Source organism: Tripterygium wilfordii, chromosome 10 (assembly GCF_013401445.1).
Source record: "Tripterygium wilfordii isolate XIE 37 chromosome 10, ASM1340144v1, whole genome shotgun sequence".
NCBI lineage: Eukaryota > Viridiplantae > Streptophyta > Magnoliopsida > Celastrales > Celastraceae > Tripterygium > Tripterygium wilfordii.
This window is the reverse complement of record NC_052241.1, coordinates 3025019-3043498: the sequence shown is the minus strand read 5'-3', so window position 1 is coordinate 3043498 and position 18480 is coordinate 3025019. Positions and strand designations below refer to the sequence as shown.

The following is an 18480-nucleotide window of genomic DNA, read 5'->3' as shown; positions in this document are numbered from 1 at the left end:
TACGGGCTCCAGAACGGGCTTTTGAATTATTATTATTATTGTATTTTTTAATTTTTCTAATTTTTCTATTTTTTTTGGGCCGGACAAAAACCGGGTACTACAGCTGCCCACCTTTGTATGTCTTTTATTTCATAAAAGACAAACAAAGGTGTAGTCAACCGGGTTTCAAACGGGAACTGAAATGCGCGGGATCACTGTGGCCATTCCCGGCTTGACCAACTGTTTGTGCAAGAAAATAAAGGGCACGGGATCACAAGGCCATTCCCGGCTTGGCCAAATATTTGTGCAGAAAAATAAAGGGCACGGGGTCACAAGGCCATTCCCGGCTTGGCCAAATGAAAAGAAATGCATGGGATCACTACAGCCATTCCCAGCTTGGCCAGAACTGTTTGTTTGAATTTATGCAAGAAAGTATCCATGAGTGTATGAATGCATAAAGAAAATTGTATTTTCTTTTATTTTTCTTATTTTGAAAATTTGATTTTGGTTAATTGTCGTAAGCACCATCACCCCTATCATCCTGCAATCATCCATCATGAGAAGACTGCATCTTTTGCCTCCATCCCATCTTGAATCTACCATGTTACACTTATTCTTGTATCTTTCATTATTGTTTTGTCTTGTCTGGTCTTTCCATCGATTTACTGTTCACATCTGATTTCCACCCTTTCATCCTACAATCATCCATCATGAGAAAACTGCATCTTTTGATTCCATCCTATCTTCAATCTACCATGTTAGGCTTATTCTTGTATCTTTCATTCTCTTTTTGTCCAATCTTTCCATCAATTTACTATTTACATCTGATTTCCATCAAATCCGACATGCCTTTAACGCCGAACGCAATCTCTCTAGCTCCAAAATCTCTCTGGCCCCACTATGCCTTTTAACGCCAATTAATTTCTTTTAGCTCTCTTAGAGTTAAGAACACCACACGCTCTTCGGCTCCACCATGCCTTTTAGTGCCATTTAATTTCTTCTAGCTCCTTTACAGTCAAGAACACCAAAATCTCACAGGTTCCTGCTAAGAACAATGTCCTAATGCACTTGTCATAATTCTTTTATTACCTTATTTAACTTCCAAATAAATTCAATAGTATGGCAATGCTTGTACTACACGAGATTTCTGAAGGCAAGATATATAAGCAATAAAAATCGTGAAGAACACAAGCAATGAATAAGGAATTCGAAAATGAACTGAATAACCTCAGAGAGTTTTATTTAGAATAAATAGATAGCAGGAGATACTGATCGAGTATATATATGATTCAAGAGGGTTAAAAATAAAGGAAATAGCGTAAATCTTTACAGGATATAAAATGAGGTAACTTTGATTCCGCACAAAACTGCCCCAGTTTTGTGTGCCCCCATTTTGTAATTATTGAATCTGACTACTTCCATATGAAGCTTCTCCTTCATAGACTCATCATGCATACCCCTGAAAATAACCAATTCACCCGTGTACAGCCTTACTATCTGTCATTCACTGTATTGTCCCATATTCTTCTCAAATCCTCTTAATGGCCTCTGTCAGTTCCCCGTAATTGCTTTCTCCATGCATTTTCTGATCTCAATGTTACTTGAAGCTCCCAGGAAGGGTTTTCACTTTAGTAGAGACTTTTCTATTTTCCTTAATTTTTGCCTGAAGCGCCCACGAGGGGTTTTCACTCCAGCGGGATTTTTATTGCTCTAATTTTTGCCTAGACCGCCCTTTCGGGTTTTCAATTTAGCGAGTTTTTTTTTTGTTTTTTTATTTTTTGAAACTCTAATTTTTGCCTAGACCGCCCTTTCGGGTTTTCACTCTAGCGAGTTTTTTTTTTTGCTATGGGTAATACTTTTTGATGGCATCTGCATTCACCGAATTAGGCAATTCTTCTCCATCCATTCTTGTCAAAATTAATGCCCCTCCTTCAAAGGCTTTCTTCACCACATATGGTCCCTCATAGTTCGGTGTCCACTTCCCTCGGTGATCCTTTTGAGGCGGCAAGATCATCTTCAACACTAAATCTCCTTCCCTTAAACTGCGAGGTCGAACTTTCTTATTATGTGCTTTCATCAATCTTCTTTGATACAATTGCCCTTTACAAATTGCTCTTAGTCTTCGTTCTTCAATCAAATTCAACTGCTCATAACGCATTCGAGTCCATTCTGATTCTTCCAAACCCGCCTCCAGAACTACTCGAAGGGATGGAATCTCCACTTCGATAGGCAAAACCGCTTCCATACCATACACCAAGGAGAAAGGCGTCTCCCCGGTAGATGTCCGTATTGATGTCCAATAACCATATAGAGCAAAAGGAATCTTCTCATGCCAATCTTTGTAATTCTCTGTCATCTTCCCAATGATCTTCTTGATATTCTTATTCGCCGCTTCGACAGCCCCATTCATCTTCGGACGGTAAGGAGTCGAATTATGGTGATAAATTTTGAACTGGTCACAAAAATCCTTCATCATTTTGCTATTGAAATTCGTGTCATTGTCAGTAATAATTCTTTCCGGGACTCCATATCGACAAACAATTTCTTTTCTCAAAAACCGAACAACCACGTTACTCGTCACATTAGAATACGAAGCAGCCTCCATCCATTTGGTAAAATAATCAATAGCAACCAAAATGAAACGATGCCCATTAGAAGCATTCGGCTCAATTGAACCAATGACATCTAATCCCCACATCGAAAAAGGCCATGGTGATGTCAACACATGCAATGGATTGACTGGAACATGTGTTCTGTCTGCATAAATCTGACACTTGTGGCATCTGTTTGCATAACTTATACAGTCTCTCTCCATGGTTAACCAATAACACCCTGCACGAATAATCTTCCGTGCCATTGCATATCCACTGGAATGAGTCTCACATATTCCTTCATGAATTTCCTCCATTATTTGTTTAGCCTCAGCAACATCAATACAACGTAAGAAAACTATTCCATCATTCCTTTTATAAAGAACATTTCCACTCAAGAAGAAAGATTCTGCCAGTCTCCTGATGGTACGCTTATCATTCTCGGATGCCCCTGATGGATATGCTTTCTTTTCAATGTACTGTTGAATATCATGATACCACGGTTTACCATCAGGCTCTCCCTCCAAATTTGAACTGTAACCTCGAACTTCTCGTCTCTCGATTTTAATCACCTGCACTTCCCCTTTTGGGTCTACATCAAACATTGCCGCCAAAGTTGCCAAAGCATCCGCTATTTGATTCTCCTCTCTGGGGATATGATCAAACTCAACCCAATCAAAAAACTTGACTAACTTTTTGATATGTTGGTAATATGGAATGAGCTTGTCATCTTTAGTTTCCCACTCATCATTCAATCGCCTAATCACCAACTGTGAGTCACCATAAATCTGTAGCCTCTTAATCCCCATATCAATAGCAGCTTGAATTCCCATCGTACATGCTTCATACTCAGCCACATTGTTAGTACATTCGAAATACAACTTAGCTGTAAACGGTATAACATTCTCTTCAGGTGATATCAACGCTGCACCGACTCCGCATCCTACGATATTAGAAGTACCATCGAACAACATAGTCCATTTTGCCAAATCCTTCTGATTCCCCCTTCTATCGACACAGTCATGACATCAATATCTGGAAATTTCATATCCATTGGCTGAGTATCATCAATTGCTCCATCTGCCAAATAATCTGCTATTGCACTCCCTTTGATTGCCTTCTATGTGACATACAAAATATCATATTCTGATAACAATATCTGCCATTTAGCTATCCTCCCTGAAAGAGAAGGTTTCTAAAAAATGTACTTGATAGGATCCATCCTAGAAATCAACCATGTAGTATGATAAAGCATGTACTGTCTAAGTCGATGTGCAGCCCAGACCAAAGAGCAACAAGTCTTCTCCAACATCGAATAATTTGCTTTACAACTAGTAAACTTCTTGCTTAAGTAATAAATGACATGCTCTATCCTTCCCGATGAATCATGTTGTCCAAGCACACATCCCATCGAACTATTTGAGACAGTCAAATAGAGAATAAGCGGTTTGCCAGCCACAGGAGGCATAAACACTGGAGGACTTTTCAAGTATTGCTTGATCTTTTCGAATGCAATCTGACAATCTTCGTTCCACTCAGTAGAGTTACTCTTACGCAACAATTTAAAGATATGTTCACAAGTAGCTGTCAACTGTGAAGTGCATCTGGCAATGTAATTCAATCTTCCCAAGAAACCCCTAACTTCCTTTTCTGTCCGAGGGGGTGGCATCTCCAAGATCGCCTTCACTTTATCAGGATCTACCTCAATTCCTTTCCTGCTTACAATAAAACCTAACAACTTCCATGAGGTTGCCCCAAATGTGCACTTAGCTGGATTCAATTTCAATTGATGCCTCCTTAATCGATCAAACAACTTCTGGAGATTCACAATATGATCTTCACCTTCTTTGGATTTTGCTATCATATCATCGACATATACTTCAACTTCTCTATGCATCATGTCATGAAACAAAGTGACCATAGCTCGTTGATAAGTAGCACCGGCATTCTTCAGACCAAACGACATGACTTTATAGCAAAAGGTTCCCCAGAGGGTAATAAAAGTCATTTTCTCACGATCCTCTGGTGCCATCTTGATCTGATTGTAACCCGAAAATCCATCCATGAAAGAGAAAGTTGAATGTCTAGCAGTATTATCCACCAAAACATCGATATGGGGAAGAGGAAAATTATCCTTCGGGCTTGCACGATTGAGATCTCTATAATCGACACACATCCGAACCTTACCATCCTTCTTGGGAACAGGTACAATATTTGCCACCCATTCAGGGTATCTAGCCACATCTAAAAAAACCAGTGTCAAACTGCTTCTTCACTTCATCTCTTATTTTCAAAAGCATATCTGCCTTTAATCTCCTCAACTTTTGTTTCACTGGGGTACATTCTGGAATCAATGGCAACTTGTGCACAACAATACTTGTATCAAGACCGGGCATGTCCTGATAAGACCATGCAAAGACATCCTGGTAACTATGCAATAAATCTATCAATTTCTTCTTATTCTCTCCTTCAAAGGCAGCTCTTACCTTAACCTCTTTTTTCTCCGTTTCAGTTCCCAAATTAACAACTTCAGTTATCTCTTGGTGCGGCTTTATTAGTTTCTCTTCCTGATTGACTTGTCTTAGCATTTTTGGTAAAATCTCAACTTCTTCCTCTATTTCATATTCAGATTCAACATTGCTAATATGTGCATCAAAATCTGGTTCATTAAGTTCGTCATCTTCGTTATCATCATTTTCAATCTTGTTGAAGAAGTGAATAAAAATGGCTTTGAGAATAGAGAAGAAACATGAATATGGATAACTATCAAAAGATTATCATTTCATGGAAAAAAGAAATATGTACAAAGATAGAACATGCAATCGCCATACTATAAAATTTATTGAAAGCAAAGTAAAGCATGCTCATTACAAAAGACCCAAACGAAGGCCGTGAGCTGGGCCCACGATGGTAGTGCACTCGGGATTACTCTTGCAGATTCTTGAGAGATATTGGGATCTCCAGACTGGTCCAGTTGCCAAGTTTGAAATTTGAAGGACGCGAGATGACAAAGCAAGGTCTAGCAGTTGAACTCTCTTCCTCTTCCACCATAGCAACTTGAAACTCTCCAAACTGATCACATATGTTTACCAACATTGCCCCAGTTACATCAATCGAATTTTCAAATGGCAATTTTCCAAAAACTGCCCCAGTATCGGTCAAACTTATCTTATTCTACATCCCTCCATACACAAAACTATCATAAAACAAGTCTGATAGGGGTGACGATGGTGCTTCTTGGGTGCAATGATTATTTATGATTTTCTGTGCATTATAAAAACGACATTAGTTCTCATTTATTTTAGAAATGTGCATGTATGTGGCTATTATTTGTGCAAATCCTATTTCAATTAAAAGATGTCTTGAAAATTTTACCAAACCAAATTCCAATGACTATACCTATGTGAAGAGTATGAGATACGTATGAACATGTACGGGTAATTAACAATTATGCAAGTATATATGGACATGTATGGGTAATTAACAAGTATATATGAACATGTATGGATGATCAACAAATGTGCAAGTATGTATGGATATGTAGAGATAATTGGCAAGTGTACAAGTATATATGAACATGTATGGATGATTAACAAATGTACAAGTATATATGGACATGTATGGATGATTTAACAAGTATATATGAACATATATGGATAATTAACAAGCATGTAAGATCATAACCTAGGCTAACATATTCATGGCAAGTGTATAAAAGATGTACATGTGTGTTTTGATGAATGTATATAAATGTAAATGAAGAATAAAAATAAAAGAAATAAATAGAGTCAAGGATAGGAGAGTTCCCCATTGTTCCTAAAAAAATCAGGTTCCTACAAACTTCTGAAGGTCTCGAACCAGATCTAAGGGTTATCTAATGTGCATATGGGTGGCATGTCTAACTATAACGCGGCTACGCGAGAGGCCACTGGATCAGGTTAGTTCACACCCCATATCTGGAAGTGGAACCCATCCCCCAATATCTTAAAGGGACGTCAATCCAGGAGGATGTTTTTCCTTGCTTACGTGAGGACAAAATCCATCAAAAGCAAAGATCAACCCTCACTAATCACTAGTAGGACCCGATTTTTATGGGCCATTTATATGCATGTGAATAGTGATGTGTGTGCGGGGGAACATACCGTATCTTTAACAAACACTCAAATTTTATGAAACCAAAAACCTGTTATTTTATCTACAATCATGAACAAACACATTAGATTCCTCAAAATGTTGAAAGACTATTATACAACAAAATAAACTGATCAACCAAATAGGAAAACACCAAGACAACAAGGCCCGACCCCTTTGGTGTAACAACCATGATCCCCAGTGAAGTCGCCAGCTGAAGCAACCGACTTGAAAAACAATGACGTCACCACCAATTGATTTTTAGGATGCAATTGGACATCCATTTTGGTCTACGAGAAAAGTGGGTAAGGAGGTCTATTGAGCATGGGGAAGGTGTTAGGCACCCCATAACTCCCGAAAACGGTTACCTTCAAAAATGTTTTCCTATTTGGCTCTACTTTGTTTTGAGGAATGATTGTATGTCCCAAATGTTTTAATGAGTTTTTCATATGCCCGGAAAATCATATATTATCAAATGGGTGGAAATGTTCCATTAATGTTAGACCAAGATTTGACTTTAAAACTCTTATTTTTATGGGTTTTGATAAAAAAGAAGGAAAAAGAGTGCACGGGATCACTATGGCCATTCCCGGCTTGGCCAAAAATATTTAAAAAAAACTCCACTTGAAGTGGTCTTTGATAAAAAAAAAGGGTGCACGGGATCACTATGGCCATTCCCGGCTTGGCCAAAAATGTTAAATAAAAGACTCCACTTGAAGTGGCTTTTGATAAAAAGAGGTGCACGGGATCACTATGGCCATTCCCGGTTTGGCCAGAGATATTTAACTTGGTCTTGGATGAAAAAATCCATATCGGAGTGGGTTTTGATGTTTTTGATGATTTGGAAAAGAGGCTATTTGGATAGGAACATTGGAATGAGTATTGGAATGGGTTTTGGAGAAGAGATTTTTGGGAACTTGGTTGATGCACCAAAAAGGCCCACAATCAATGAAAAAGATTCAATTCAAGTCTTACTCGCAATTATGTTCTTCATGAGAAAAGAAAGAATTCATTTAAGGCTCATCGGACGGGCCAAATATCTTTAAACCCCCCTTTGGGTCCTTAAATAAATTCTCCTAATCCCTAAAAACATATTTGCTTTCCGGGTCCATGAAATCCAAATGTTTTGGATGAATGCCAATGGAACCCCAATATCTTGAAGGCTCCTTGGTATTTAAACAAAACATAAAGGTTCCATAAGTTAATCTTGGTGAGTTTATTAAAGTGAGACGGCTTGGATTAATTCTAATGACTAACGTGTTGCATTTATTTTCATGGCATTCAAACAATCCTAGCATATATCTAAGCATCATGGCATAGTGTGAGAAATCAAAGTCCTAAGCATGCATTCTAATGCAATCATTATTCACAAAATCAATTCCTAATTTCTATATGCTTCCAGCATCCTAGAATATCATGTATGCATTTTCTATTTTTACATCCACTATTTTTGCTACACTATTGCAAGACTTACATTTTACAAGAATACATGACAAATAATAAAATTAAAAAAAGAAATTTATACAAATGTACAAAAACCCAATATTGTCCGCGAGGCCCATTGCTCCAATCCAGCCCAAATCCTCTAAGTATTCCCTTCGGCCCAAGTAGTCCACTCGGTCCAAACCTAACATCAAACACAAAAAATAATGGGGGATTAAAATGGTGCTCAAATATCATAGAAACTCAAATCAAATTAGGCCCATATATATTATAGATATATAACCACCTATACAAATATGCAAAATGATATATATTCATATACAAACACATATACAATATACACACACACTGTATATAGATACACCCACACCACATATATGTACATATACCGACCATACATATATATGCACGCACGCTGCACATATCATATATATATACACATCCCATATATATATACACGCATACTGCACATATAAACATAAATATTCTGAACCAAAAAAAAAACTATACAGCAGATTCCTAATGTTGCCAGGGATTGAACAAAACAAAACATATATACAAAACATTAAATATCAAATATACTCAAACCGAACATAAAAAAAACAACATATAGACTAAGTATATTAGCATACCATATTGACTGATTATGAACAAGTCAAATCCAGATCCAGTATTGCAAAACCAAGTCCAAATCCAGTGCTAGTACTACCGATTATCATTCTATATAGAACTTGATAATTACAAGACCAAATCCGGCACAAAACCAGCAAATTAACTACAACTAGCAAGGTAAAAACAGGGAATAACCTCAATCAATCATTAGCAACATCGAACAAAACAAAAACCCACATCATGAACAAGATTTATGAACAAAGGGTTTGAGCAATAACAATGACATATTAGCAACGAGTCCAGACAATCACATAAAAATGAAACCAGATTTGAATTGAGGTATTTGAGTCATTACCTTCTCAAAGAAATGGAAATGGAGAAGATGAAACCCCTTTTCTCTTTTTCCTCTTTTCTTTGTATTGTTTTGTCGCTACCTTCCTTCTTTTCCACCTCTCAATCACTCAAAAACCCTTCTTCTTATCTCGACTTTTTCTTCTCTCTTTTTTCTTTTTTCCTCCTCTGCCGGCTGCTCTCTTGTGTTCTCTTTTTTTTTTTGTTGTGCGGCTGCTTCCCCCTATTGTTGGCTTTTTCTTTTACAAAAATCTCTCACTTATCTTTATATAATGACCACATAAAACCCTACTTTCTCTTTTTACCAAAATGTCCCCACAAACCCTACTTCTTCTCTCCTTAAAAATACTAAGAAACTAATATTATGATATTTTCCAATGTTTTTTTGCAAAACCCTAAAAAAGGTGTCACCTTTCCTTTTTTAAGGTTTTATTTATTATTTATTTAACTTTCCTATTTTTTAGATATTTTCCATGGTTTAGTGATATTGGGTTTGGGTTGGAATTTTTATGGGCTTATGGTCCAAAAAATAGGCTTTAGGATTTTTTGCATGCTTGTGGGTCCAAGAAACAGGCTTTAAATTTTTTGTGAGCTTACAGGCTCCAGAACGGGCTTTTGAATTGTTATTATTATTGTACTTTTTAATTTTTCTATTTTTTCTATTTTTTTTGGGCCAGACGAAAACCGGGTACTACATGTTTGATTCACGGTTTGGGTCAGGTATGAAACGGGTTATGTGTAGCCCTACTATCACCCTCAAAACACAAAACACGTGGTCGTTTGAGATCTGAGAGCTTCGAAATTCGTATAAGATTGTAGAGTCTACAATTGAATTTAATAATTTGGGAAGTTGTGTCACATCATACAACTTTTTTATTTTTGTATTCTTAAAAGATTTTTGAATTTTTTTATACTATATTTTTATTTTTAAAAATTTTCCGAATTTTTCTCCACCATTATATTTATTTGAATTGCAAAACATAGGAAATTGCGGAGTCTAAACGTGCGGCCCTTTGTTCGGATCTTACTTGGGCCCTTTGTCGGATCTTTGGTCTCTCTTAGTTGTTACCGATTAGTGCACCGTGCACGGATTGAATTTCCTCCACACCTTTCAACTAACTTTCCTATGTGGAAGGACACGATTCTTAATTCCATCGAAGACTTCGCACCATAACTACCATATTGATAACGATACTACACCAAATCTTTTGCTTGTCGGGACTCGGGACGCCTGTCACAACAGTAGCAGAAGTAGACCAGTCGATGGGCGAAAAGTTATCTCGGAATGGATTGAAGGAAGAAACAAATGTATCCAATTAAAATTGATCATATTCTAACAATTATAAGTCTATAATTATAATATAGTCTCATAAAACTATTTTCAAACATTATTTAAAAGTTTTTTATTTTTCAGAAGGGGTTTAAACCCAACACTTCGTTGTATTGTAGCAAATGTTACACCTAACGCTACGATATTAACGGCCTAAGAATTTACAAACGCTAACAGAGGAATTATAAAATAGAAGAACAAATACCAAGATGTATCAAAATAACACTGTTCCCGGACTACATCCTGACAGACTAAACAAAAACATAAAGCAAAACAATGCACATGGATTGAATCATGATTCTTGACTTCCCCTTCATCAAGAAAGACCATCTTCACCAGATCTAGGAGCCCTATCACTGTGCACCAAATATGTTTCGCTGGAACATGCTAGCAAAATCAGTGTTGTGAAGAATCCATGACAACTGGATGAGAAGAATCAGATTTCATCTCCATAGGAGACGACGGTGTGGTAAAGAAACCTTATGTATTCCTTTTTGAACAGAACATAGATTGTAGACTAGATCTATGAACCAGCGACAATGCGAGAGAGAGAGGAGGCGGCTTATCTAAAAGTTTCAGTTCCTTGTAAATATCAATTTAACTTTTTCAGATTTTGGTTAGAATTATTCTCTATATTATTCAATAGAACTAGTCTTATCGTCTCACTATCTATGTTCAATTTTTTTTTCTCTTTGAGTTTCTATGTGAAATACAATAAAAGCATTGGATTTTAATTATATAGGAATAGAAAAAAGATTTATGTCTACAAGGCACGTGCATCCCAATTTTGCTGGTTTGCGAATTGAAACTGGTTTCCTACATGTATTTAGGGTTCCGTACAATTTTAATTCAATAGTTTGGGAGGTTTGACACACATTGCAAATTTTTTTTAAAAATTTTTAAAATTTGTTTGATTTTTTCTCTATCATTAGATATGAAGAATAGATTCTTGTTAATTTGTAAAGCTCGTGAATCTTTACAAATACTGAAGTATCTTTTTTTTTTTTTTTGGAGGTTTGATATATGGAGCATCTTTCTAGTACTACATCTGATCACTCTCCTATCCTGTTAACTGCTGGTCAAGGAATTTCTAAATGAACTACTTCATTGCCAGGAAATGGGCTGGAAACAACGCTCTAGACAGGAGTGGCTATAGGCCGGGGATCGTAACACTCGGTTCTTTCATCAAAAAGCCACCCAACGCAAAAGAAGAAATTCTATTACTGGACTTTGTTCAGCTGATGGGTCTATGGCCACTGATTTACCTCAAATTGAGAGTCTGATTATCTCCTATTTTTCTGACCTGTTCAAGTCTGGGCCTATTGAGCCTATGCCCAACTGTTTTGATGGTTTTCCACGATCTATGACAGATGACACGAATCGCCGCCTCTTGAATCCTTTCACCCCTGATGAGGTTAGCGTTGCTCTCTTTCAGATGGCCGCTACGAAGTCCCCGGGGCCTGATGGCATGCCAAATTTGTTCTCTCAAAAATATTGGCATATAGTGGGGGAAGCAGTAACCAAGGCAATTCTGGATTATCTAAATGGTGGAAGACTCTGTGACAATATTAGTCATACTCTTATTGCCTTGATACCCAAGGTGAAGGTGAATAACCCTAATTCAGTCTCCCAATTCAGACCGATTAGCCAGTGTAATGTGATCTATAAAATCATATCTAAATGCCTATGCAATCGTATGAAAGGTATTCTCCCCAAAAGCATATCTGATTCTCAAAGTGCCTTCGTATCGGGGAGACAAAGTAGTGATAACATCATTGTGGTGAATGAATGTTTGCATTACATGAAGAATCTTTAGGCTAGGAGGCATGGTTACATGGCACTGAAATTGGACCTTAGCAAAGCCTATGACAGAGTTGAATGACACTTTTTAGCTGGGATGATGAAATTTATGGGCTTTGCCCAAAAGTGGATTGACCTCATTATGCAATGTATCACTTCGGTCTCCTTCTCAGTTGTTATCAATGGTTCAATCCATGGCTATTTCAAACCAACTCGTGGCTTGCGACAAGGCGACCCACTCTTGCTAAAGGCTTCCCCCATCTCGTGCGGCAATCTATGGCCTCCCAAGCTCTCCATGGCATCATTGTGTGCGGAGGTGCTCCAATGATTTTGCATCTCCTGTTTGCGGATGACAGTCTATTATTTTGCAAAGCCAACACCATGGAAGCTACTGAAATTCTGAACATCCTTTCCTCCTATGAAAGAATATCGGGGCAATGTATAAACTTGGAGAAATTGTCTGTTTATTTCAGTAGGAATGTCTTTGTCTCTAATCAGAACCTCCTCCTTACTCAACTTCAGATGACTGGTTTTACGGAAGATGCTAAATATCTGGGACTTCCGACCCTTGCAATGAGATCTAGAAATGCAATGTTTAGCTATATCAAGGAACGAGTTTGGCGGAAGATTTCAGGATGGAAGGAAAAGTTCTTATCCCAAGCAGGGAGGGGAGTGTTACTCAAGGCTGTGGTTCAAGCAATTCCATGCTATGCCATGAGTCTATACAAATTTCTTGATGCGCAGTGTAATGATTTGAATAGGTTAGCGCAAGTTTTGGTGGGGTAAAAGAGATGAAGAGAGGAAAATAGCTTGGGTTGGATGGAACACAAAGTGGAATCACCAAACTTCTGGGGGTTTAGGCCATAGGGATATGAAGGCCTTCAATTTAGCCTTACTGGCCAAACAAGGTTGGCGACTTATTCAAAATCCGGAGTCTCTATGTGGAAGGATTCTAACAGCCAAATACTTTCCCTAATCCTCTTTCCTTGAAGCTCGCTGGGGTTATTCTCCATCCTTTATTTGGACTTCCATTCTTGCAGGGCGAGAGATTCTAAAAAAGGGTCTGATGTGGAGAGTAAGAAACGGTGCATCTATCTCGATTTGGCATGATAAGTAGCTTCCAACTTCTCCAAATGGCCAACCTGTAACATCCATGGGTACAAATAATCCTAACATGATGGTCAGCCAACGTATTGATCCTACAACAAAATGGTGGAATGGTACCATCATTAGTGAGATTTTCACCTCTGCTGAGGTGGAGGGAACAACCCAAATTCCCTTGCCTGGGCTGCCTAGGACTGACTCCCTATTTTGGTCTCAGAATAACCATGGTCAAGTCTCTCAAATCAGCTTACTGGATAGCTACAGAACCCCTTCATATTAGGCACAGCAACCCAAATGGTTTGGCTTGGTCTCGCCTTTGGAAATTTGAAATGCCAAACAAGATTAAATTTTTTGCATGGAGATTATGCCATGATAGTCTTTCTACAAAGTCAAATCTGGCTCAAAGAGGTATTGATCTCCCCCGTCAATGCTATCTTTGTGGTCTTGAGGATGAAATTTCTTTGCATCTTTTTAGAGATTGTGTGGCTCTGAATGAAGTTCGGAACCAATGCCCCTCTGCTTGCATGGCTCGATCCCTCCCAGTGCTCTCTATTAGTTCTTGGATTAATAACATGCTGGAAATTGTTCTCCCAGGTGATATGGCTAAGCTGTTTTGTACTTTTTACCAAAGTTGGTTCTCTAGAAATGCCATTGCTTTCAATCTCTCTTTGGCAGCTAAGACAGGTTGTGTGCCTTGCCTCAAAGTTGCTCCTAGAGTTCTTGGAGTGCAAGAACAACATTCAACCTATTGGCATTGCTAGTTCTCAGTCTAATGGGGTTGGTAGGCCTCGCCGTCTCTAGACCCTCCTCCACATGGGTGGTATAAAATCAACGTTGATGGTTCCAGGGAGATAAAGGGTTAGTGGACACAAATAAAACGTTTATAGTACGTCTCAATTCTATGGCTAACGTTGAAACGTTGTACTATCTCAATTTGTAACACACCCCACAAAAAAAACCTCAATTCGTAGCTTCTCGAATAATAATTATAGACACTAAGGGCACTTGCAATGGTGCAAGTGCTAATGTCCCCAACAAAATTAATGCAGGGTCCGACTTCTATTACACAAAAAGTCAAGTCAAACGCGTATTATAATACAATCGCATCAGCAAAACACATCTTCCAATACAGCTACATCAGCAAAACACAAATTTCTATACACTTTCTCTTCCCACCAATGTGGAGGCCAACAACATTCTATTCCTCCATATTATCCACAACAAAACTACATCAAAACACAAAATATCAATACATCCACATCAGCAAAACACTTTTCCCAATACAGTCACATAAGCAAAGCATGTTTCACAATACAGTCACATCAGCAAAAGACAACATCTTTGTTGGCCCAATAACACTTTACCATTGCAAGTGCCCTAAGGTTTACTATAAATAAAGGCATCGCTCACAAGATTCTGTATAGCCAACACGGAGAAGCAAGAAAAAAACATAAACTTCGAAACTCGAGTGATAACTTATCAATACCCAAATGGCACTTCATCTGATCAACGCCAGCTTAACCCCTCTGCGGCTACTGAAATGTGATATTCCTCAACGAGTTCCTCCACCAAGAGAAGTTCATACACCTCTGGTAGCCACCAAAGGACGGTCGGTGAATTACGAGCCAACCACTTGGAGTCATAAATTTTTGCAGTCTCTAAAAGTTGATCGTATGGTAATTTAACCATGTAGTCATTAAATTTTTCTTGAGTTCAGTTTGTAATTAATTTATACAATTACGTACATAGTTTGCTGATATTGGTTTGGTTAATTTGACATTTTAGGATGAAGAATGTAAGAAACTAAAAGCTAAGAAGCTGAAGGAGGAAGTGAGGGGTATGATCAACGATGAGGGTGCAGAGATTTTGACCAAGCTCGAATTGATTAATGACATTCAACGCCTAGGATTGGGGTACCACTTTGAGAAGGATATAAAGAAAGCTCTCCATAGATGTGTATCTTCCAAAGAAAAAACTTCACTTCATGCCACTGCTCTCAGATTTAGGCTCCTAAGGCAACATGGCTATCAAGTCTCACAAGGTAACATGTTTTATGACACAATTTTTGTATCAAATACTTGAGCTTTCATTTGATTAATTTAATCGAGAATGCTAAGTATCTAAGTGGTTTTTGTCCAGCTATCCCAAATATTGAGATGGATGCACATGATCCATGTGAAATCGTGGACCCCATGATCCATATGGGGCCCCACATGATCCAAGCAATATAGGGATCCGTAAGACTACAATAGTAATTTTTATTTGTTACGTACAGATGTTTTCAAGCATTTTGTGGACGATAATGGTCACTTCAAACGAGGTGTTCAAGACGACGTTGAAGGAATGTTGAGTCTGTATGAAGCTGCATATCTTGCCTTGGAAGGAGAAGACCTACTAGACAAGGCCTTGTTATTCACAACTGAACATCTCAAGGACTTTCATAGGAAAATGGAGGACTACTCTGGCATTGCAGAACATGTAAATCACTCTCTGGAACTTACGGTGCATCGCAGAACGTCAAGGCTCGAAGCATGGTGGTTTATCGAGGCTTTAGGTAAATCAAATTATGTAAACTCAAAGCTACTTGAGCTTGCAATGCTGGATTTCAACTTGGTACAATCAGTACTCCAGAGAGATCTTCGAGATATGTCAATGTAAGTATATGCACTGCATGTATAATATTTGTGGTTACTATTTCTTGGTGTTAGAAAATCCACCCAAACACAACCAACTAATATTGTTCATTCTTGGCCAAAGGTTCGTGCGATTTTGTTCTTCTTACGTCGTCGCCTATGTTACTTAAGCCTAAAAAAGACATTGAATGTGTGAGAGGCAGTGGATATTTACTTATAAACTACTCGATTAAGTTATATTAATCCAATATTTGTGACATTATTTATTGTATTTCTGGTTAATTAACAGGTGGTGGAAGAATTTGGGACTATCGAACAAGCTAAGCTTCGCTAGAGACAGATTGATGGAGTGCTTCTTTTGGTCAGTAGGAATAGTGTTTGAACCACAATTTAGGCAATGTCGCAAAGGACTGACAAAAATTAGTTCTTTTATTACTATTATTGATGACATCTACGACGTTTATGGAACCCTAGATGAGTTGGAGAAATTTACCAATGCTGTTGAGAGGTTTGTGGCTTTTTTACTACTATAATTTTTGTCTTCTTTTTGACATTTTTGTAATAGATATGTGTGTGTGTAAGCAGATGGGACATCGGCGCCGTTGCAGATCTTCCAGACTACATGAGATTATGCTTCCTAGCTTTGTATAATACTATTAACGAAATGGCTTATGACACCCTTAAAGAACAAGGAGAAAACATCATTCCATACCTAACAAAAGCTGTACGTATACATATATATACATATATACAATTAATTGAATATCGGCCCTTCAAGATATTAAAGAAATTGTGGGGTTTTCACTTTTCAGTGGGCAGATATGTGTAAAGCATTTTTGCAAGAAGCCAAGTGGAGTCACGGTAAATGCATCCCAACATTTGAGGAATATCTTGAGAATGGATGGCGATCGGTATCAGGAGTTTTGATACTTACTCACATATTTTTTGTTGGGTCAAACAATCTCAAAGCAGGAACTGGAATGCCTGGAAAAATGTCACCAACTCTTGCGTTCCTCTTCGATGATTTTTCGACTTTGTAACGACATGGGTACATCATTGGTACGTATGATATATATTTCACCACATTCAATCTAAGCTTCTAAATTATTGAATTTTTTTTAAAAGAACAATTGGTCATTCATCTAAATTTAATCGAAAATACTAAAGATCCCAGTGTTTTGTTGCGACTATCTCAAACATTGAGATGGACATACATGATTGATATGAAATTGTGGGTCTCACATTTTCTACATGATCCTTGTGAAATCGTGTGTGCCCATCTCAACATTTGGGATAATTGTGACAAAAAATATCAGGATCCATAAATTTAATATACTAACTATGTGTTTAAATATTCAGGCGGAGATAGAGAGGGGCGAAAGTGCAAATTCAATAACTTGTTACATGAACGAAACTGGGTGTTGTGAGGAAGTTGCACGAGCACACTTAAGTGGTTTGATTGACAAAGAATGGAAGAAATTGAACAAAATCCGAGTTGATGATGATTCACCCTTTGGGAAGATTTTTGTAGAAACAACTATTAATCTTGCTCGAATTTCACAATGCACGTACCAATATGGAGATGCACATGGAGCCCCAGATGTTACATCCAAGAATCAGGTCAGATCGCTTATTATTGAACCCATTTCACTCGCTTAGACATTAAAAACATGTGTAATTAAATTTGAGACAGATTTTGGCCGTTACACATGGAATGCAAGGACTGGTTATGAATGTCGTGCATGTCAGAAGTGTCTGATATATACTTCAATCGTAATGAAAATATAAATTATATTGCGGACGAAATCTAACTTCAAACAAAATATTGTACGACTATTGAAGTGACCTCAATGATAGTTTCGATTCAAAACTTTCACCAGTAGCAATGGTTTCAGCTAATGGTAACTTCTATCAAAGAAAATAAACACAAGAATAGCTACTTGTGAGTTAGTGAATGTAAGATATATAACAAATTGTTGTGCGTAAACAGTCTACGACGTTCACAGTCAATACGATTAGCGAATAAATAGTACAAAAAATAGAGAAATTGAAAAACTAGAATAGACGATTTTACGTGGCTCAGTAATCTTGTCTACGTCCATGGGTATTGATGGTAAATCTTATTGATTAAGTTAAGAGCTCTGCCTCATACTCTCTCTTTGAATATTAAAACTTGTTATCTCTAGGGTTTTTCAATGAAAGTATTTGTAGTATGAAAAATGGCCAAAACATTCCGAGCGGGTTTCACACTATATATCGTTTGATTCGTAAAACCGATCAAAACATAAATATAATTTTTAGAATATTTTTAAGTCATATTAATCTTCTACTACAGTAGCGGCTGCCCGTCATCTTAAACAATCACCCTCAATTCAAAACGTGGGTCTCCTAGTTATCATCGACAAGTGCACGGAGTAAATTTCCTCCACACCTTTCAACTCACTGTCGAATGTGGAAGGGCATGATTCTTAATTTCATCGAGACCTCATACCATAACTACCATCTT

The 18480-nt window shown here is 37.7% G+C and overlaps 1 pseudogene; it reads left to right on the top strand.

Annotated features, from left to right (window-relative positions):
• The first annotated feature begins 14789 nt into the window (after positions 1-14789).
• On the top strand, positions 14790-17688 carry LOC120008122 (annotated as a pseudogene).
• The last annotated feature ends 792 nt before the right edge of the window (positions 17689-18480 follow it).